At 38.7% G+C, this 23,014-nt stretch overlaps 1 long non-coding RNA gene across 2 annotated transcripts; it reads right to left on the bottom strand.

The window, feature by feature from the left end:
- Nucleotides 1–379: 379 nt before the first annotated feature.
- LOC141359338 (uncharacterized) lies at nt 380–1,955 on the bottom strand. Of its 2 annotated transcripts, XR_012365781.1 has the most exons (5): nt 1,679–1,955; nt 1,425–1,582; nt 1,059–1,133; nt 796–943; nt 380–638 (listed from the first exon to the last, which is right to left on the bottom strand). It is a non-coding gene; the product is annotated as an uncharacterized lncRNA (long non-coding RNA). The 2 variants fall into 2 exon arrangements; XR_012365780.1 differs by having other exon boundaries at nt 380–943; nt 1,679–1,954.
- Between the last annotated feature and the right edge of the window lie 21,059 nt (nt 1,956–23,014).

Here is a 23,014-nt window from a genome sequence, read left to right as displayed (position 1 = left end):
ACACTGCGTACAATGGGATCCTCTGCAGTGAATGGGTGCCGTGAGAATGAGAGTATTTAAAGGCGGAGTCCATGATGTTTGAAAGCCAATGTTGATATTTGAAATCACCTAAACAAACACGCCCCTACCCCAATAGAATCTGGACCTTCTGTTGATAGACCCGCCCCACACATACGCAACCGGGCATTTGATTTGATTTGATTGGCTATAAGTGTGTTTTGGTAGTCGGCCCGTCTCCTTTTCCAACGCGTTTTTCAAACATCGTGGACTCCGCCTTTAACACAAACTATGATTGTGTTTATGGTGTGCAATATAGCGTGTGTTAATGTTTTGTATGTAAAAAAAGACAATATTTTTCACATAATTTCTCTCTATAGCATTGTTTTCACTTTCCTAAAAACGAGCTGATGTCTTCCTTGTTCTATAAAGTCCCTCCTTCAGAAATACCTATAGAGTTCTGATTGTGTAGTTTGTTTAGTGTGCAGTGATTCAACAGCAGCTTAGCTTAGTAGAGCCACTTGAGCTTAGCTGGTGACTGACATATTCCAGTGGGTGGAGGTAAGTAAAAAAACTCTTCTTTGGATGTCATTCAATCGGGAAGTAGAGGGCTGTAGTCCAAACTGGCCGTTTGCTATAGGCTTTGAAAGGAAAATTCTGTTAAAGAAAATATATTGCTTGGTATAGAATTTTGAGCTTTATAATTTTACAGATATTATTTATGCTCTAACAGCAACATTACACACCAACTAAAGTTTACAAAATGGGATCAGGATAAACGGGACCTTTAAACCTTACAGCTAAATCTGCGGAAAGAAGCCCCTGCCTCATACGGCAGAGAAACAAGAAAAACTGATCCAAGACACAAATGTTGCGATAATCTTCCATAATAGGAGATGTTTCCAGGTAATCATAGTCTTGCAATGCCCCAGAACCACTGTTAGATCTGTGTATTGAGAAAGAGGAGAAAATTGCATGTAAAAATAGAAAGATCAATGAGGACATAAGATTTATTTGTTCTAATTTTCATCAATGAATTACATGCTTAATTTTTTTCTCACTCTTCTCTTGTGTTCTGATCAGGAAACGAATGGTGGTCCTCCTCTTCTTCCTTTAGTGTTTCAACATCACAGACACTGGAAATTAACATAATCATGATTTCAGTCTTGGCTATCTATCTATCTATCTATCTATCTATCTATCTATCTATCTATCTATCTATCTATCTATCTATCTATCTGACATAAATGTCAGTTTGCTTAGGCAACATTATGATAAAACATTACAGTACTGTCACACTCAGAGAGGATTAAATAAAAATATAATTAATAGTATAAATTTAGGTAATTTTAACAAATCGTCTCATTACATAAAATCCTAATCTTTTAAAGATTATTCAGATTATATCATTGAACAAGTTAACGCACCCTTGATTCCTCTGAAGTGTCCTCCTGGGTTGGAGTTTACAGCACCATGTAAATAAACTCGTCATACTTCCTCGTTTCAGTCTATGTAACCCCGGGAGCGAACGATCAATGCAGTCCTGATTAAAAAGTTTGGCGCACCCTCTCGTGTTGTCTGTAATCTAATGAGAAAGTGAGTGAATTATTTTGATAACTGCCATCCAAAACGTGTTCAACTTGGAAAGCTAGCGTTAGCAAACTAAAACAATTTCACTTACCTGAAAATAAGGTCCAATATCCCTTTTAGTCACTTCGGAAGCGATGAAAGGTTATATATTATCACTCTCTTTCCGTTAATATGTACAGCCTAATACACAACATCGCATTCACAACTCTCATGTGATTCACGGAGATACTTCCGGGTTTCTCACCGGAGGCTCACATGCGTGACGTCAGCGTGTTGTACCTACCCTTTCCGTAATAAACGTAAATTTGTTTTAAAACTTGTAATTTTGTTTGCTCATTGTAAATTTGTTTAAAAACTCGTAAATTTGTTCACTCATTGTAAATTTGTTTAAAAACTTGTAAGTTTGTTCAGTCATTGTAAATTTGTTAAAAAACATGTAAATTTGTTTAAAAAACTTGTAAATTTGTTCACTCATTGTAAATTGGTTAAGAAAACTTGTACATTTATTCACTTATTGTAAATTTGTTAAAAGACTTGTAAATTTGTTTAAAAAATTGTACATTTGTTTTAAAAAATTGTAAATTTGTTTAAAAAAATTGTAAATTTGTTTTTAATCTTGTAAATAAGTAATTTATTATTGTAATTTATTTTTGCACCCCCAGGCCACCGTACTTTTGCATTACTTTTTCTTACTTGGCTAAGCCTAGATCTCTTTCAGGCCTTGCAGGTGGCTTTTATGACTAAGAAGTTCTGCATTCAGAAATTGCATATTTCCATTGCAAAAATGTCAAGCTCTTGCCTGCCATCTCTATTTCTGAGTAAAACTGTTCTTGCTCAGACGCGCATGCATAGAGTGTGTAAATCTACGTTAATATGTTCAGTTTTTAACATCGAATTAATTAAACTGAAAAGTAACTTGCATTACTTTTTAAAAAAAGTAACTCAAATATTAATATGTATGTAGTGTGGCGCTGTTTTAGTCCAAGTTGCTCATTGGTTGGTTTCATTTTAGATCTGCAAACCAATCAGGGGAGGTTTCATAGGGTGTAAGATTTGGTGGTCGCTCATTGGCTGGTGTCATGCAAATCTGCAAACCCAATAGGGGCATGTTTTACAAGATATATGAATCCTAGTGGTGTAGTGTCTGGGAAACGTCATCCATAGATATCGCGCCCTTCGTGGAAGCATTTTTTTTGTGAATGAGCGGAGGGTGGTTACGCGTCATCCATTGATATCACCCTCTGGGTGTTAGCGTTTTGTGAATGAGTGATAAGTGGTTTGGTTGTATGTTAAAATTGACATCTATAAGTCATTTCATTGATAATGGTATTTGTTAATGTAGGATGAGTTTTTCGGCTGGTTTTCTGACCGCTGTGCGTTGCTGTGCTTGCAGCAGCTACAGGTGAGGTTTTTTGGTGCTGCTGTAATTTTATCGCTTTTAAAGAGAGACTGATTTTTTGTGTATGTTTAGTGTGCTGCACGTGTATTTATCTAATTTACCTCGGACGAGTGATATGGCGTGAAGACTTCGTTAATACCTTTCCGTATGTATTGTTGTTTTTACTTGTTAAGTGATTATATTTTTGTACTAAATTGTATCTCATGTTTCTCATGTATCTCACGGATCGCCCGTCATACAGTTTCTTTGGTTATTTTGTTTATGTGGTTGTTTGGTTTTGTGATTTAATTATGTATTGAAATTATTCACATCTATAAAGAGGGAGATATTGCCTGAGTTTGTGTACACAATTTTGCTGTGTGGTGTTTTCACCAGTGTATAATTATATAAGGTGTGTGGTGACTCCCCGATCCCTGCAGGCGATCTCCCCTTCTTGATGTGATCAATCATTTTATTGTCATTTTATTGTTGTTTTGCTTTGTGTAACTTTTAACCATACTGAAATTGATTGTGTCTTTCACACCCCATCCATTGGAACTGTGTGTTCTAATTACGATTTCCTGGGTATCCTGGGTGGCGTAGTCGGGACATTAAGTCTTTTTGAAATTTGAAATTCCATTCTCATGTACATCCCCATGCCACATGTACATTTATAAAGTAATGCACTACTTTACTCGTTACTTCAGAAAAGTAATATTATTACGTAATGCATGTTACTTGTAATGCGTTACCTCCAACACTGGTGATTGTGAGGTGTGTTTCAACTGAACCAGGACAAAAAATGCCTCTGCACTCAGATGGATAGACCTACAACCAGTCAGAGCAACTGAGTGTGTGAAGTATGTTGAAATGGCGTCTGTCTTCTTTTACAGCCTGAGCTGAACTGTTAGTTATTTTGCTACAATGAGACTAACATTATGATTGTACCAAGTCTGAGTTGGCGAACGTACATAGACACCTATGTTTAGAACATTTCATTCATATCACGCCATTGTGAGCTATTTACTTTAAGTCATACATTCAGACTATCTCCTACCATTTGTAAGTTAGATGCACCTCATCCACAGGCTTCTGAAAAGGAGCTGGCAACGACCACTAGTTATACCACTAGTTGCATACTGAATAGAGGGTATGCATTGACATCACTTTTCCAAGTGACCACACGGGAGCACGCCCTATTGAGTGGCAAACGTTCAACAAAATGGCTGGTTTTATAGCGACTGCTGCGAAAATTTCAGGGAAACTGACTATTATCAGCTTAAATTGAATTTAGTTGGACTTGATAGCAGAGGTGGACAACACTTTGTTACTTTTTTTTAAGCATCTGTGCTTTATTATGGTGTTTGTCTTGGGAATAATTTTACTTCACTGCATTCTAAAGCATAGAATCATACTGTGTATCCTTTAACATTGCATATTAAAATTACATAATACCTAAGTATGTTCATGTACTTAAATATTAAATGTAAAACAAAAGCGTATATTTTAGAAATGTAATAGAGTAAAAATTATGATAATATGCTTTGAAATGTATGTTTTTCAAATAAAAACACTGATACTCTAAAATACAAATACTTGAAAAAGGTAGAAAGTAAAACCTCTCCTTGATAGTGACCCTAGCAACTTGTCAACCCACCTGTGGTCTGTGGACGTTGGCATGAACGATCAATTTACTTATCCATTCGGTGGTTTTTGGCAGTCTGTAAAACGATAGCTTCAAATTCTTGTTAAATTTGTTTGTACAGTCTATCGCACAACAGCTTTTTCCAATTTAGATGCGTTTTCCCCGTGTTTTTGCTGATTTCACATTGTACACAAATGCTGACGCTCTGTCTTTTGCCACTCAGTGGCGTAACCGCAGTCATTTTCGCCCAAGGTGATGTCACGTGCATACCCTTTATTCTCAGCAGCAGCCATTTTGTTGTAAACAGATTTAACAAAAGCGCTTTTTGGTGACCTGGTTGATTACATTACTGTTGATCATCTGTCCATCATCGTATAAAGCCCACCCTGACAATCTGATTGGTCCGAACAGTTTTTATTCGAGGATTGTAGCGTCACAATGGAGCGACTCCAGACTGAACTTCCTGTCCTGAAATGTTGTGTGCGAGGCTGTTCGGGCTGGCAACCAGGCTAGGGGCAGCCTACTCTGTCACTTTTGAACACCCAGGAGTCATGACATACGGGAGATGGACAATATTGATTACATTCTGTGAGGCAGACATAGCTGAAGGTCCACCCCAAGGAAATTTTGGATTAAGTAGATGTGATTTTCTGCAATTTAGTGGATTTTAGTGGTGTTCTGTTTAGTGGATTTTAGTGGTGTTCTGTTTAAGATGTGCTAAACTTATTCTGATTCATGTTTGGCATCATGACTTGTTGGGCCTTCTAGACTTGAGCTGAACATTCAACCAGAAAACTATTGTTGTGCCTAAATGACTGCCTATGTTCCATAATAAAGCCTTATTTAGACCAGTGTTTAAGATTTGACCTAGATAGGTTGATTGATATTTTTTATTAGAATGGTAAGAGCCATATCAGCTGAGTTTACATTTACCACACTAAATGTTCACAGACACTTTGTACAATTGATCTATGGCTAAGCCACGCCCCCTCCACTCACTCTGACAAACAATTAACATTCAGTGACAGGTGCTATGGCAGAGTAAGTTACCTATCCGTTAGTTTGGTGCTACAGTATTTTCATGAATCATTCAGCACAACATTGCTATTACATATAACATTTGTTATCTCGGTTATTTACATATACGTTAATGAAGCGACATGATGTGCAACGCAGCTAACGTTCAAATATGTTGTTGACTTGGCTTAGAACAGATGTAGACCCATGTTTAATTTCTCCACGTTTAGTTGGTGTTGTGGTCTACCGCATAACTTAATCATTAGAAGACACTTAGCGTTATTTCGGTTGAAATGTGGCTTGGGAAAGGGTAGAAAATACACACCGTCGCCCAGCTTTTCAGGATACATAGTGTCGGAGTTGCATGTACCCTATGCACACTGTTTCACCATTTTTAACTTAAAATGACTAAAAAAAACATATAAAAACTGACTAACTGCAATGCATTTTAATGGGCGTGGAAGGAAAGAATGTCCGAGTGGGTTGCTATGCGCACTGTGATTGGCTAATCACGTTTGGGGGCATGACTCAGCCATAGGTCATTTGTGTAACCTGTTGTACACAAACGTGGACACTTACACCGCTTCATGTTTACAATAAGTTTTGGAAACTCATAGAAATGCATATGCAAAAAAGTCAGTCGCAAAAATAACTAACTGTTAGACCACACCTTTTCAGTGCTTATTATCCACTGCACATCTTTAGTAGCCTAAGTCCTGACATAGTCATTATTTTAGGCCAAAATGAAGGTTTGCGCTGCCGCAAGCTGAAGTCTCAGCTCAGATTCTCATCATCAGACTTCTTTTCGCAGTGTATCTCTTCTTCTGTTGCTAACTGCGGGGGGCACCCAGCTACAGACGCCATCAGCGCCATTGCGGGGCGGCAGTGGCTCAGTGGTTCATGTAGGTTGTCTACAAACCGGAAGGTTGGTGGTTCAAACCCCGGCTCCATCGGACCAAGTGTCGAGGTGTCCTTGAGCAAGACACCTAACCCCAGCTGCTCCCGACGAGCTGGATGGCGCCTTGCATGGCTGACACCGTCGGTGTATGAATGCGTGAGTGAATGGGTGAATGTGAGGCAACTTGTAAAGTGCTTTGGATGGCCATAGGTCTATTAAAAGCGCTATATAAATGCAGTCCATTTACCATCTAGTACCATCGGGGAGTTTGAAGAGCAACTAACGAGTCTTGGCCCAAGATCAGATTTTTTTTACGTGAGTAATTGGATGTGTGGCGTAGGTAGCTACGTGTGAAAACAGGCAAAACCGTGTGTCACACAGCGAAAGTGTGAGAGTTGGCAGATCTGATGTTACAGTGTTTATTATACTTAAAGGGATATGTCACCAGGTGACGATTTGTGAGGGCGGAACCAAAAGTGTGGAAGACGGGTTCCGCCCGACAATGGTTCCGCCCGGACGACTGACTCCGAACACCGGAATTTCCGGGGTTTCCCCGAACACTAAATCAAGCCCGATTACGCACAGGTGAGGGCGATTAATGCAGCGTTTGCTGATAGGTCAATGAGGAGGGAAGGCAGAGTACAAAAAGACCTTTGAAAACATCAAACGGTGTGCTTTGGTGTACTTTGTGTGCGCTGTGTTGCTGCTGTGCAGACTCGCTGTGCTGACCTACATCGATCCCTTGGGGAAGAAAGAGGTAGAAGGTGACCGGGCGAAGAGTTATTGGGCGATTTCACTTGTGCATGGGCTACTACCGAGTCATCGACTGAATTGTTGTGGGATGGTGTTGACAAGGAAGAGTGAGTAACAGCGGATGTGTGTTTGATGAAGTATTTAAAAGAAGAGCTGCTTGGTGTATATTCTAAGTGTGTTGAAGGTCCCTGGCCCCACTGTAGAGGAAAGCTTGGGCGAGCCGCGGATCAACCGGAAGCACGGGCAGGAAACTGGACTGGGAAACCGTTTGCCGTGTGTCAAGAAGCGTGGGTGAGCCGAAGAGGTAACCAAGAACATACAGGGGCTGCGTTGATTATAATTGTGTACCAACCCGTCTTCTCTGTGGCAAGAACAACGCCCAACCAGCCTCACGAGGGGGTCGAGGCCAGGCGGTCAAGTCCGTAAATTCACGTAAAGTGTGTGCAGAGTGCTGTGGGTGGGTTGTGATTATCATTTGTGTTTACACTAAGCTTGCTGTGTATGCTGTGCTTGTAGCGACCAAAACTGCCCTGGCCCCGGACGGGTCGTGAGAAGGAAAGGACACGCTGTGGCTTGAGCCCTATGAGAAGAGGAAACTAAACTTTTTGGCCCCCTGTGTGCTAGCGAGAGCTGCACCACTCCAGTTAGCAGACAGTGGCGAAGCCCAGCGGTACGTCAGAGTGAGTAGCAGTCAAAGTGCACTGTACGGATTGAGGGTCGTAGTTGTGTATAGATCGATCCGACAGAAACCTTGGTGTGTGCGGAGCCTCGTCGAGAGTTCGCCCCAGCTCACGACCCCTGTCGCTATAGAAGGAGGGGGAGCTAGGGAAGGGTTCGGCTCTGTGTCACACGACTCATCAGTCCCCACGACACCCAGGAAGTTTAAGTGACGGGTGGAGGTATACTGTGTACGGACGCTGCTGCGAAAGCCCACTGCCTGTAGAAGTGAACGAAAACCCAAGTCTTGTGAGTAACTTACCATTGTGATGTGTAACATACTTCTGCTTACAGCAACGCCTAAGGAGGAACGAACCGTGTCAATAGTGTGAATCACTTACCTGTGCCCCAGCGAACGTCCCGTAGTGAACGAAGAGCCCAAGTCTTGTGAGTAACTTACCTTTGTGATGTGTCACCTACCTTTGCTTACAGCAACGCCTTAAGGAGGAACGAACCGTGTCAATAGTGTGAATCACTTACCTGTGTCCCAGTGAATGTCCCGAAGTGAACGAGAAGCCCAAGTCTTGTGAGTAACTTATCTTTGTGATGTGTCACCTAACTTTGCTTACAGCAACGCATTAATGAGGAACGAACCGTGTCAATAGTGTGAATCACTTACCTGTGCCCCAGCGGACGTCCCGTAGTGAACGAAGAGCCCAAGTCTTGTGAGTAACTTACCTTTGTGATGTGTCACCTACCTTTGCTTACAGTAACGCCTTAAGGAGAAACGCACCGTGTCAATAGTGTGAACCACTTACCTGTGTCCCAGTGGATGCCTCGAAGCGAACGAAGAGCCCAAGTCTTGTGAGTGCTTACCTTGGTGGTGGGTAACCTACCTTTGCTTCCAGCAACGTCTCCAGGAGGAACGAACCGTGCCAATAGTGTGAATCACTTACCTGTGCCCCAGTGGATGCCCCGAAGCGAACGAAGAGCCCAAGTTTTGTGAGTAACTTACCTTTGTGGTGTGTAACCTACCTTTGCTCCAGTGAATGCCCCGGAGTGAACGAAGATCCCAAGTCTTGTGAGTAACTTACCTTTGTGGTGTGTAACCTACCTTTGCCTACAGCAACGTCTAAAGAAAGAACGAACAGTGTCAATAGTGTCAACCACTTACCTTTGCTCCAGCGAAGGCCCCGAAGGAAGGAAACGCCAAGCCTTGTGAGTAACTTACCTTGGTGATGTGCAATCTACCTCTGCTTACAGAAACCTCTGAACGATAAACGAGCAGCCTCAGTAGTGTGAGTACTCACCTTTGGCCACTAGTTCGCACCTGTGGGACGTGGAAGACCCCCAGAGACCAGGAAGTCCCAGCCGGGAAACCTAAGGGTGCACAAGAGACAGAAGGAATTAGGCAAGTAGCGACCCAGTACGGAAACAAGCCACTAATTGTGTTCTCCCTGTTTTGCCTCCAGGAAGAAGCGGAGGGCGCCACGGATTGAAGGACAAAACTGGAAAGGAGTCCCAGCCCCCGCTTCATGGTCCAAACCGCCCTGGAGGCGAGAAGAAGAAATTTGTTTTAAATTGCCCTTTTCCCTCCCCCCCCTTGCTTTTAAATATTTAAATAAAGTTATATTTTAATTGTAGTATACTTGTCTGTCTGGTCATTGGAGTGGTCTTGGGAACCTCCTCGAGGTGGAAACTAGAGAGGGGCGTGGCCCTTTAGCTATCTCGGGTCCGCCCCGACCTGTGACAGATTGTTCGGCAAAAAATTATATTAAACCCATGATTTACTCACCCCCAAGCTGTCCGAGTTGCATATGTCCATCGTTTTTCAGACAAACACATTTACAGATATTTTAGAAAATGTTTTAGATCTTTCAGTTAATTAAATGTGAAGTTACGGGGTCCACGTCCTTCAAGTCTAAAAAAAGTGCGTCCATCCTTCAAAAAAATAAATCCAAACGGCTCCAGGACGATAAACAAAGGTCTTCTGAGGGTAATCCGTGCAGTGTTGTATTCTAGAAATATCCATATTTAAAACTTTGTTAATGAAAATGGCTATCTTCCGGTGGTGCCGCCATCTTGGACTCCTCTGTATTCAGGAGAGAGTATTAGCGTAGTGTACGCACTTTTCTTAGTGACGTATGACAAATTCGGAGGGTGGAGGCACAGAGCAGCAGCAGGGTAGCCTCTGTAAGCTGCTTAAAGCTATGATCTTGAATACGGACGCGACTAAGATGGCGGCGCTACCGGAAGGTTATTATTTTTGTTAATAAAGTTTTAAATATGGATATTTCTACAACAACACCGCGGGGATTACAATCAGAAGACCTTTGTTTATCATCCTGGAGCCCTTTGGATTTATTTTGTGAAGGTTGGATGAACTTTTTTGGACTTGATGGTCGTGGACCCCGTAACATCACATTCAATCAACTGAAAGATCTAAAACATTTTCTAAAATATCCGAAAATATCCGAAAAGGTGTTTGTCTGAAAACGATGGACATATGCAACTCGGACAGCTTGGGGGTGAGTAAATCATGGGTTTAATATCATTTTTGGCCGAACTATCCCTTTAAAAAGGCTGCAAGTTGACTCCACTTGCCTTACTTTTTATAAGTTAGATCTAGGTATTACTTCTTACAGTGTTGTTGCCATGTACAGAGTTAGTTTATCTATAAAGAAGATAGTTTTGTTAAGTAAAGCTCTCTAACCAGCATTTATTCATTAAAATATGTGAACCTGATCAGCTTTGAGGAGCTTGAGTTTTGGATGTGATCAGTATGTGGGCATCTGACATATTGAAGAAACCAGGTGTTGCAGTGAATGTTATCACAAGACCTGGAACTGAACTCTCTTCAAAGAGAGTGTGTCAAAATCATGCTGCTTGAAGTCTTTTGTTTCGCCTCTTGTGCTGATAAACCTGACCAAGTTCACTGCTATAAATCATATAGGGTGAAGAGAAGGTTTGCATGTTTCAGATAAGATAATGTCATTGCCAGCTAAAAATAGTTTTGGATGGTAATTGTCAAATATGGACTTTTAAAAGCATACAATTTATTACATACTTTGAGGCAGCTATTGATATTTACTGTTGGTATATTGACATTTGTTTGCTAAAGTGTATTTAAAGCAGACTTAGATATTAATGCAGGTTAGATTGAACTGAAGACATTTTGCAGCCTGTAAAACCTGTAAAAAATGCAACAAAAAAGTACATAATTAGTGATATAAAAAAATCATATTTTTACACAAGCACACATATCTCTTCTCTAAATGAACACTCAAAGTTCTCATACAATTTCACCGAAAGTGACAGGGTAAATTATACAACTTGGTTGGTTGAGGTTTATTATAACAGATAGACAGTTTGTTGTAACACTTGTTTAAAATTTTTAATTGAACACAATTCACTGTCTATAACAGATAGATATCCACACATCATCCCTTATCTAGCCATTCTTCTATTATGGCACAAATAGAACAAAAATCATATTTTTTTATTATTTTTTCTGACATTGTAATTACGTTGAAATGAATTTACATTGGTTTCAATGTAATAAACTCCGCTGTGTGAAATTTTTTCAATCCAAGCTAACAGTTGCTAGAAGTTGCTGACGTGTTAAAATGTTATTATGTTTTAGGCAAGACAGTAATTTTAAATTGAATTTGGTGACTTACACACCTAACCCAGAAATATGAAAAAACATACTGATGATAAAGAAATGTACTTTCATGCCACAAAACAATCCAGTATCTTGAGAAAAAAACACATTTCAACTTTTCACAAAATTGCAGGTGATTTTATATTGACAGTGGGAGAAAAAGACCTTCTCAATTCTGTGTAACTTTGCAAAAGATCTATGTAACATTTAACCCTGCATTAGGTTGTTCCCAACTCACCCCTCCACTTTAGAAACCCTTAATCACTCACAACCTTGTCTCAAATAGCCAGACCTTAACTTCATATTCATGGTAGATATTTTCAAATTTAGTGTGCAAGGTGGTTAGTGAACAGAATGTGGTGTGCTGTCTGAAGCTGAGTACTGTACCCACATGCTAGCAGTGTGGTGGTAAGTTTTGCACTTTTCTTCAAAAAGATTTATATTTCAGTTCTCACATGCACTAATACTGTCTTTAAGCATTTTTCCTACCGCAGAACATAAACTACAGGGGGAACTTGCTTCTAATATATGTGTCAGATCTTTCATCGGTTTTGTTCTTTTTGCTAAAACATGTCTTAAAGTTGCCATGACATCATGTGGTGGGTGCCCCTGTCTGTGAAGTACCCTGTCAAATACTTTCTTGGGGCTGTTAGTACCTGCATGTGTCTAATCCACTCAATTTTGCTTGTTTTGCTTTGCTTAAATGGCAGAGAAGAATGCCTGAGGACTGTCAGCACACACCTGCAGTCTGCACTCCCTAGGCAGATCTCTCGGCCTCCAACGAAGCTGGTGCAACACGAGAAAGATATTAGCGACTATGAGAAATGTAACAAACAGGTTTGCAGTGTAACAGATCGGCTCCCACACTTGGCCAGGGTCCAGGAAGGAAACAAGCCAGGGCAGTGAGAAGACCACAGAGCTGGGCTTGAGTCCTCCAGACGTTGTTGTTATGATGAAAGGAAATTCTCAATGGCTCATCTCACCGCAGGCTCAGTTAAAAGCCTGTGATGTTTTTTTTTTTTAGAAATCTGCAATAATTACATGTAAGCAAGGGTTAAACTTTAACTTCTACACCTGTAAAGTGAATAGCGGTAGATTTCTTGCGCGACACAGATTCATAGCTGTCAGTTGGTGGTTTATCTTGCCGTTTGTGCCATTCAGCTGCACCAAGCTGCTTACACCTTGCTCAGAGACCACCAACTTTGAATGCAAAGTTGAAAGACTTACTATTTTGAAAAATAATTAATATTAATCTTTCATCTAGAGTAAAAGTTTTTTTTCTGCAGGCTTCAAAATGTGTCCATTATAGAGAAACTATTCCCATGCTGCTTTATGACAGGGAATTATACATCCAAGATGGAGTTGATTAAAACATGATCATACAAATTGATATAATTTATTCAATTTTGAAAATTATCAATTAAGATACTATTTTAATATATATTACTATTTTAATATATATTACAGTAAAATACTATTTTACTACAAATATAAAAATATTTTTTGCCAATGCATATTGGGTTGCACCTCTTACAATTGATTGCATTGATATGATGATATATTTACCTTTAAATAATGATGGGTTGTTGTTACCCAACTATGGGTTGAAACAACCTTGTATATGGGTTGAAATAACTTATTTTTATTTACAACTGGTCTGGTTTGTCCATATTTAATCCAACCATGTGTTAAAACAACCTATGTTTTTTAGAATGTATATACAGTGTTGGTTCTCACACATTTCCAAACTTTTCCAAACGTTTCCAACACCAACTTCAGAAATCTGATCTTTTAACAAAACAATAAAATGTTTTCCAAGTATCCCACTGGGTATGCCCTCCATCACAACACTCCCCAATGCCATTTAGATTTGATCAAACAAAGCCTAAGAGGGGATGTGGAAACTCAGGATCATATGTACAACTCCGTCTTTAGCCAGATGATGGCACTGTGTTTCCATCAAAACTCTTTAATGTTACCCAAACCATGGGGACTGCCATGAACTGTTTTTGTTTTGAACACAATATCCCTTGAAGTTTGAAGAGATTTGTAGCATAGTAAACATGAGTAAATAATACACAGTATGAAAAAAAATATTATTTAAAAATAATAATAAAACCAATGATGTTGTGTGAGTGTTATGTAATTTTACCACACATTTGACTGGCTAATTTGTTTACGTATTAATATTGTTTTGTGTCTTTGTGTAGACTTGTTTGTTTTTTTATTTTAGTGTGATTATACAGTGCTTCATTACACAAAGTTTACATTGATGTTATTAAGTTGTATTCACAAAAAGGCATAAAAAACCAACCCTCAAAAACAAAAGATTTTAACTTTTTTATCTTTTTAGTTGTAGCAGCAATATTTCTTTCATTCACAGATTAACACTATTTATGTGATCTACAATGCATATAACCCCCATATCGATTTGCCAAAATGATACACACACACACAACACACAAATTATGCATTTTTTTTTTTTGCAATAATAGTACATTTCCACTAAATCATCACAAAGAAAAAACAGATACATTGTTTTAAATGTCCTGTTTGGTCAACATATTTAATTTTTCTATTCTCTTTCTAGATCTTAAAAGATTTGTTACCAGCACTGACACATTTACTGAAAATTAAATAAAACATTCATCGTATCACAATCTCATGTGGGCATTTTTAGCTGTGCAACAGGATGGTCGTACAAGCCAAAAATGGCCTGCAAAACACAGCAGTTTGCATGCTCGAATCATAACGGCCAGACATGACATCAATGGATGAGTAGCCAGAATTACATGAAAGATTGTTGGTTTAGCTAAATTGATCCCTATGTTTTCCAGTGCTTGTTTGCAGTGCTCTAGCTGTCTGACACACAATATGGGCCACTGAGAAACTTTTTGCTCTATTTATCTGTGTACCAACATTACATGAGCATTCAAATCCATCTTTTTGCCTGAGTTGAAAGTGCATGTGTCCACATAACCTCTCACACACATGGCTTCCAAGAGGCAAGGGTGTGCTCATTCCGGCAGGGTTGGGCAGAGATCAGAAGTAGCATACAGGTGCACCATGACAATTGACTGAGGATTGATGTTGCCTACAGAGAAGTTGTGGTTTAGTACCTGCGTGACTACAGCAGGTAACCCAGGGAAGGTGGAGTGGGGCGGCAGCGGTGTATGGAAATTCTTTTCTTGTTTGTTTGCTTTTTAGACGGTGAGAGTACCGCTGTGCTCTAATGACACTAATCCCTCCTCAACGCAAGCGGAAATTCTGATGGTTTCAACAGAAACTCTGGACAAAATCCTCAGTCAGACTTGAGATGATGAAGTTTGTTTGTTTCACAGCCAGATTGACAGGAAGGACATATGTATAAAAACTTATCTTGAACTTGTTACCCTCTGCAGGTAAAAATTGGCTAATGAAGCCTCAGAGGCTTTAATGTTAAGAATAGATATTGGCTGTGTCAATAACTGGAATAAGAAAAGTCAAAGTATTACTTTCTTGTATTGGACATAAAGACACTTGGATTTGGCTTTGAAACTGAATAGTCTCACACTTGGTCAATAGGTTTAAAGACTTCAGTTCTGTACTCATAGAGTCTTTAGCACACGTAATTCCTTGAGGTGGTTAAATGCATAAATCCTCTACCGGCTCTCCTGGAGGAGACATTGTTATGACTACAGAGAACACAAAATCAAAAGGCATGCAATTGAGAGAGTTTTAAATGTCCGAAAACTGGATGGGATGCAAACAAGCCCTTGAAATGAAAATATGGAGAGCTATCTGGCTTACTTCTGCCATAGATGTGGGAAGGCTGAATTCTTTTGAGACACTCTTTCAAAATTGTGCAAAAGTAAATATTTCAATGTTAAGGAAATAATTTAGCCACCTATAAACTGTTCCTGGTCAAATTGTTGTAAACTACCCATACGATGCATAAAATTGCATGATGCACTTTATATATTTAGAAATATTTGAATGTTTTCTTGGCGGCTCTTTAAGCAGAAAGTGTGTGTGTTGCAAATCCTAATGATGATGAAATTCAATGTATGAAAAAGCAGCCAATTGTTGGCTCGGATTTTTGACCATACGCTGCGTTTAGCATTCATCTTCTTCAACAAGCTGTCACTGTTCCACACGGCCCCCAAGGAAAGTCTGCCAAAATATCTGCACTCGCAGAGGCTCTTGTTGGATGTGACTCAAGGATCATGTCTTTTTGTTTCACACAGGGCCTGTGGAGCGTGACCCTGAGGAGTTCCATGCATTAATCATTAGCAGTGGCCAGGACGCCCGACAGGCCCGGACATTCCTGAGACCGCTGGCCGCTGGGCAGGTGTAACTCTGAGGCTGTCCCTCCTCTGCTGTGAAGCCAAGGTAGGGGCTAGAGGTGTTGCTATGGGGCCGATCCCTGCAGAGTTTTCGGCAAGCACTCTCCTGACAAGTAAATAGGATGAGTAATTAGATATTACAATGAAAGATTAATGGTGTCAAATTGATGGTTCACTCATGAAAGCTACCAGAAAGCTACCAGAGGTCACAAATCTCTCTCCGTCTTGCATTGGTCACCGGCCCATTTGCAACCGCTGGAGTTTGGACTGTGAATGTTGAGTTTATGTTTGGTATTATGAATGAGATCAAACTAACAATTCATTGTTCTGCCAGAGAGCTTGGACTAAATCCAATTTAGCACGCCTAGTAACTAGATTCGTTATCATCCGCTTAGTGAGTGAACAGGTTGTGCTGGCACCCTAACAGTGGACATATGATCTTCTCTTTGTGCATCATCCAATAATTTTGTTAGGTCTTTAAGTGAATATGTCAAGGAAAGATTAATCATTTCTGAACGCTTCAAATGTACAATTGATTAATTAACTATTTGAAATGATTAAGGTAACTACAATACTTGTTAACATTAGTTAAGGCATTGGCTAACATGAACTATAAATGAACAATACAGCATTTATTAATTTTAGTTCATGTTATTTTCATTATTTTTACTAATACTTTTGTAAATCAAAAGGTATAACTGTTGAGTAGTAATTGCTCAAAAACTATATTGTTCATTGTTAGTTCATGTTAGCATTTACTGTTAATGCATTTACTAATGTTAACAACTATAACCTTATTGTAATATAAAAATATTACTGTAATATAAATAAAATCAACCTCAACAATCAATTTATTTACTTATATATCGATTTATTAGTTGATAAAAACATTACTAATTTCATCCTATAAAATACACGAAAGTGTAAAATAACACACCCTTACAAAAATTATCCATGGTTTTACTACGGTTAAAACAACAAAAAACATGGTTACTGTAGTAAAATCATGGTAACCACACAATTATTAATTAATTAAATATTAAATTAAAATTTTAAAAATCATAGTTAATCCATGGTTAGTGTAGTAAAACCATAGTTTTGCTGATAGTAATCAAAACACAAAAAATACCATGGTTACTACACTTTTACCACAATAAAACCATGGTTAATTTTCATAAGGGCAGTACCATATACTTATAAATATAGGTGCCAAAAAAGTTCTTGACAGAGATGCCATAGAAGAACCATTTTTAGCCTGAGCTTTCCTATTTACTTTTGCCTCGTTTTACTCTGTATCAACATTATGGCAGCACTATATTTTTAAGCACAGATAAAACACACTTTCATTTGCAAGTGAAACTCTGGCATGGCCTCAAATCATGTTTTGTTCAACATTCTTTCTTTATTATTGATGACAGGTGCAATTACACATGATGGCCAGTTTAACTGAAACGGACGCTCATTTTTGTGGACACCTCCTCTTGAAACTTGGGCTCACTGACCTTCATGACCTGCTGGAGTGCTAATGCACTGGAAGGTAACTGAGTTTAGCCTATGACCATGTACATCAGGACACAAGTCTGCTGTTTAATGAGGGGAAATTAAGAGATACGCTGGCATGCATCATCTGTGAGGGCCTCTCTGTCTGTTTTGTGGCTTCTATTGTTTCAGAGAGCTCAAGTGAGTTGTTGAACATGGCACATACTTTTTTTATTTTATTCATGGCATGCTGTTACAGTATGTGTTTTCCAGGCATTAAATATTTCACAGTTTACTTCAACAAAACCGACCCTAGAATTACTTTCTCAATACCTTAAAAAAAATCTGGTTTCTGGTTACACTGGGACACTTTACTTATTTGTATCATTTTGCCACTGATATAAAGTTATTGTTCCTTAGGTAGACATGATGCGGAAATACAAAATAGTTTTCACCTTTTTAGATTTTATTAGTCACTTTATAATTCCAATAGATCTTCTCTCACACCTCACACACAAACACACACACACACATACACACACATGCACACAACACGCACGCACACACAATACGCACGCATGCATGCACACATACACGCACACACACATATATTACTATTTAGAAATAATTATTTCTGAAACATATAAAGCATAATGAAAAATCTCTCTGTGTATAAGAGACTTCCATCTATGTTTTAGATTTTTCCCATCTTTGTATAGCATGATATGGCTTTTGAAGCTGTTTGTATGTCGAGATGTGAGTGTGTATGTGTGTGTGTGTGTGGGGGGGGGGTGTTTTGTAATGCTGTTTGCTTTGGAGCACATATTATGAGATGAAAGAGATATAGCACTACGCCCTGCGGTGCTCCAAAATATGGAACGCTCCACGTTTGCTCACCTGGACCCGCAGTCAGTTCAGAAGCATTAGTAAACAAAAGGGTGGCTTTTCGCTGCGAGCATGTACAACAGATGTTCACTGTGACTCTGGATAACAGCTGCCCTTTACTGTCTGACTGCAGGGTGTCACATTTGACTTCACCAGTCAACATGTTACCTTACTTGTGAATTTGTAGTTTATATGACTTTGTTTCCTCTAAATTAAAAGTGATCTAAGTGATATTAGCTTTGTTCCACCTAGTTAGCAGCCTGATGATGTTATAACAAAATTTAGGTATAACTAATATGCTGCTTCACAAGATTTCAGCACAAGACATCACATCCATTCTTTGCAGACAAGGCCACCCCATAATGAATTCATAACTAATGTTAACAGCAATTATATTAAAATCAGTTGTGTTTAGGGACATATGATCCTTTTCTTTTGTCGATTACAAAATGACGGTGTAAGTGCCAAAAAACAAAACAAAGCTCACAGAAATAATCTGTGTAATCTAGTTCTTTAGATAAGAAAATCTGTTGTTCACTAAAAACAATTCTTTGCAGGTTAGGAAAGCCATCACAAAAAAATCGAATTTATTCAGAAGCTATAAACTAATTAGTGTTAATTAGCATTTTGGGACACTGGCAGAGGTTCTGACATGCTCTTACATTTGGTCTTTTTTTCAGTTGCTTTAAACATATTAATGGCAAGTGTCTCATAACACTGCGTTCAGCACAAACCGGGCTACAATATAATATGGGCTACATGTATATACATGTTTGTATTTTTGAGAGAAAAATGTTTATGTGTGGTTTTTTTAAAAAATCAAATTTTTTAAGTCACTGATATAAGTCCACAAAACCCATACTAAACATGTTTTAACAATACTTTTCTAATCAGAATCTAGTAGTCTAGAGTTTTTTCTTTAAAATGATGTGAAAATCGTTCTGCCTACTCCTTCACATAAAACAATATATTGATTTAGAAATTGTAAGACACTTTTGGTTTAGAGAGGCAGTATGCACGAGAAGGATTGATTGACAGCTGAGGAAACAAAAGACTCGCATAATGAGCTGCATAATGAGCCTTTAGGCAGGAATGTGAGAGGAAACTACAGAAAAGAATGTGAGGAAAAAAATTAATGTATACATGTTTGTTTGTGGTTTATTAAGAAGTTAACATTATAATCAAAATATAAATGAATAGGGATACCAAAAAATGAAAATTTCAACATGATCTCACACCGTGGTATAGTGACATGTTTTCTTGTAAATTAGTATTTTTTATCAGACTCTTAATGGATTCTGCCAACATACAGTATTTTAAATGGCCTGAGACAGGGACTAAGCCGATTTTAAGTGAAAGGATTTTACGTGCAGAGAGTATTTAGTTAATATCTCTTTATCTAATTTTTTGATGGATGTGGCATTTAGAGGCTTTTGCATCTGAGCTCCTCAATTCCATCCAGATTCCACTTAAATTAAAATTATTTAATTTTAATTTCATTTATTTTTGTTTTATAACTAAAGATATCAATGTAATCAGAATCCCATGTTAATGTTTGCCACAGAAGAACCAAACTCTTTATACTCAACAGGACTTTCGAAAGTGTTACTAAGCTAGGTACATTATTCCAAAGATAATAGATGTAACAAGACTGGGCACTGCTATTACTATGAAGGGGCAAATGCAACTTTAAGTATGGCTACTGTGGCGCCACCTGTCAGTTTAAAGAACCATCATCAATCGGTAAAGATTGACGCTACTTTGGAGAAGGGGCTTTAAACAGTTTTGTAACTTTGATTATACTCTAGCACACACAAATGTTGGGTACATTGGGCCAGTTTAAGTATTTTTTATCATACCTTGTGGTAAAAGTATTCAACATCTTAATTCCATCCTCTCCATCTCTGGGCCTGTGACAATGTATTACATACATACACACAATCCTGAAAACTTTATCTAACCCCATTTTTACATTAGCCAGTGTTTATGTGATTATGTGAGTAAACGCCACAGACAAACCTAAAATGACATGTATATGAATGGTTTATAGAGGACCCTGCCTTCACCCTTAGTTAGCTTTGAATGCTGCTCCATAAACTTTCCTCATGGGAGATGTATAAGGCCGTAAGCAGTAGTCTTAATTGGGTGTGAGAAGAAGCATGGGTCCTTACAAGGTTATTCACACAGTCATCCACAAATTACCCCTCTGAGATTTGGGCTAAGCCTCTCCACCACTCATAAAGGCCAATCACGTGAGGAATTTCCTGTCTGAGTTTGCTTTAATAGCTTGGAATAAAGGCTAGGGGAACATGTAAAGGATACTCAGTAGGGAAGGGTTTATTTTTTTAAGCTGATCTAAACACCTGAACCCTTTGCCAACTGTCTACCCCAATGGACACTATTACTTTCAGTGCACTGCAAGTTGTCAACAAACTTTGAGTCTCTAGTGACATCAGGGAATCACTTTGTGCCCCTACACAGCTATGACATCATAATGTGGAAGTGTGTGTATTCTGTTCCGTTGTATAAGTTGGATGTGTCCCTCCTTCGTCTGCTTGAAATCTCCTCACAGTAATCCGAAGGTAACTTTGCAAGGCTTCCACGCAGCGAATTCTAGTGTATTCAGTGTGTTTTATTTTATTTATTTATAAGCCTAGGTCTAGAAAGATTTATTAAAAAATAATGACTTAAATCCACTTCTTTAATGAAAATCCAGGGGTTGGGAAACACAAACTTGGGTTGCCTGAACATTAACAGCACCATGCAACATGCTAGTTAAAATTAAAGTTTATTATAGTTTGGAAAACTAACTACCATGTTCTTTCATGTTCTCAAATTTCTTGCCTGTTTGAATAAACTCCCCTTGTGTTGGGTCCTATTTCCCCAAACCATGACTCCCTCATTGCTATGCACTGCACGAACAGCCACTGTGTTTGTTGATCCACACGACTTCAGCGAAGGAAGGCTCTGGATGTGGACAGGGAGGGGTTGTGGGTTCTCCATTCATTCACTCTAGCCTCTCATTTACATTGTAACAGCCGTGGCTTTGCTCCTAACTACCCCCCAAATATTAATACACTCTCCTTCCAGTTAACACCCTTCACCAAATCACAAACCTGCAGCAGTTTCTAGAGGAAAACTATTTTTCTTAAGTCTGCACTCTAGACCTCCTCTCTAACCCCCTTTCCAACATTCAGCCTCTTTGATGTCTTATTTTTCATTTCTCACCCTCTTTTCTCTCTCATTTGAGTGTCCTGAAAGACTGGCTATGGATAAAAAACAGAAAACCTTCTTGTTATAGACGTTGAGACGAAAATGGTCTTAATGGTAACAAGCAGGTGCACTGGGCTCTAATCATCTTTTTTTAGTACTCAAGAAAAGGTGTTCAAGCTCTCCTTAAACACTTCATATAACAATCTCATGCAATTCACACTGTAATTGCTGAGATACACATTCTCTCTCTCTTTTCTCCAATGGCCATGTCCAGCAACATGGGCTGCTCCATTAATGAGACACATGCAGCTAGATGGGAATGTATCAGGCAGACTGTTGTTTCTGTTTTGCATTTCAGTCAAAAGACGTTTAAAGTTGGGCATAAATTCGATGAGATCCACGTGGCATGGTCAATAGCTCTAGTCTGGCACATATTCCCGTCGGCTGTTAATGCCGTGCACAATAACATATTTTCCCCAAGGTCTCTGCAGATAAACTGATGACTAACCGAGGAGAGTGAGATTTGTCTGTCATTTTCTGTCTGTGTGAATGCTGTATTTGCCTTCTGAAGGTCTCCTGCAAGCTTTGCAGACATATTTTTGCTGAAAAACATTTGAGTTTGAGAGCTGTTTGTCACATAAAGCATTTTTTAAGATTATTTAAAGGTATTTATAGGAGAAGCCATTTTTTATATATCTATACTTTTTCTTATACCAGTTTTGAATAGAAAGTCAATAATATGAATTCCAGTAAACCATTTGTTTTTTCCTGGAAAGTGGAAGCTCTGTAACAACTCTGCAGCATTTTTCTGATTGTTGAAACATCTCAATCAGACTGACATAACAACATTGGTCCGGGAGTATTTTGGATCAGATTTATGGGTCAAACACCCTACACAGGTATTAATTGATCTGCTTTAAATGTTCCACAATTTCTATTTTGATTCCCAGTAGCTTCAGGATTAAACTTTGTTCCTTCTAAAACTGAAGGAATGCAGATGTAAAGGGGTAACGGATTTAGGGTCCCCAGAGCCGAACTGAATTCTTGCTTAGGGTCCCGTCACCCCTTCCAAAAGCCTCCATGGATGACACAGCTCATTGATGCATCACTCATTAGCATTTCACCAGCTCGCTTCACTAGTTTAGAAGCAAGCCGCCCTGAGAAAAACAGAAGAATGTGCTTTATTTGCATGATGCTCTGCAAGAAATTCACTCTATACTCTCATGGTCATTTGGTTATATACACAAGACTTCTCAACTTTCTCAGGGAAAATCTAAGAAATCATAAACTTCATTTTGTGCTTTGAGAGATGAGAACATTATTGTAATTAAGCAATGGTTTATATTCTGGAATTATACTTACAAAACAAAAGTCCAGAAATATTATTTTATGTTGAATATAATACAGTAGGCATGGTTTTGGTATATAACTATTTTGTTTACAAATATCATGAACAAAAGCATGCTGTTGCTAGCATGAGACATTATTGCTTATAACAAGGGTTAAGGTTTTG

The sequence above is a fragment of the Misgurnus anguillicaudatus genome, chromosome 23 (genome assembly GCF_027580225.2).
Source record: "Misgurnus anguillicaudatus chromosome 23, ASM2758022v2, whole genome shotgun sequence".
Classification (NCBI taxonomy): Eukaryota; Metazoa; Chordata; class Actinopteri; order Cypriniformes; family Cobitidae; genus Misgurnus; species Misgurnus anguillicaudatus.
This window is presented reverse-complemented; position numbering and strand designations above follow the sequence as displayed.